Genomic DNA, 959 nt, shown 5'->3' on the forward strand with positions numbered 1-959 from the left:
TGAGAATTGAATTGGATTAAGTTCAAATAAAATGTATTCTTCAAAGGACATACATTGTCTCTATGTCCTCTCTACATTTAAGCTAAATGTTGCACAGACTCTAATATTTTCAGCTGGTCTGTGCCAAGTTATGCAAACAAAGTGTAACTGCAGTGCTAATGCGGGAAAAAAAGGCTCCCTCACTCTCCAATGAACCATACCCTGTTCCTGGTGAAATGTGACGCCTGGATAATTTGCTTTGGCTCCTGGGCCTGAGCATTTCACTTCCCTCAAGCAGCTCAGCTGGAGCCCAGGCTAGATGCGGTCACGACCAGCAGTGCGGTGAATACACTTTTTTTTTTTTTTTTTTTATTTTTGTTTTTTTTAAAGATGTTGCACTATTGTGCTGTATTTCTCAGCTGTTATTTTTGCCTGTGATTTGGTAAAAAAATTTTTTTTAGAACATTTCCCTCTAGTGTTACATACATCAAACGCTAGTTGTTGGACTGATCTGTTTAATTCATGCCTTTGTTTTTGTTAGACATCTACAAAGATATTTGTCTTGTAAGGCTCCACGTGGACTGATTAAACACTGACTGGTTTACACTGAGAGCTGATGTCATAGCTGCAGGCTCCCATTTGCTGATGGCTCCTTGAGGGCTCAAACCTCAGCCCTATTTGTGAGCTCTGATCTCCTTTAGTGCCACAAAAGGAGTCAGGCTTGTCAACTACCACCAGAAGTCACTTTTCAAGAGAAAAGAGACATCCATTTGGTCTTTACTGTGCCTCCCTCACTCTCTCCATACCCTGTTCTGTCAACTTTACACTGAGTTGACCTAGCAAGCATTACATTTAACCAGGACCTTTGTAATTGCTCTCTGGGCTCTACTTTGCATGGGTGTGTGAATATGAATAGAGAGGGGTTGGAACTTTGTGACTCTCTCTGTCTCTCTCCACCCTCTGGTGAGTGAGCAGATTGA

The 959-nt window shown here is 41.6% G+C and overlaps 1 protein-coding gene across 1 annotated transcript in view; it reads left to right on the plus strand.

Moving 5' to 3' along the window:
• grb14 (growth factor receptor-bound protein 14) overlaps positions 1 to 959 on the plus strand; it is a 14,539-nt gene that overhangs the window by 2,121 nt on the left and 11,459 nt on the right. The gene's annotated exons all lie outside the window — the stretch shown is intronic.

Source organism: Monopterus albus, unplaced genomic scaffold (assembly GCF_001952655.1).
Source record: "Monopterus albus unplaced genomic scaffold, M_albus_1.0 scaffold24.1, whole genome shotgun sequence".
In the NCBI taxonomy this organism is placed as follows: Eukaryota; Metazoa; Chordata; class Actinopteri; order Synbranchiformes; family Synbranchidae; genus Monopterus; species Monopterus albus.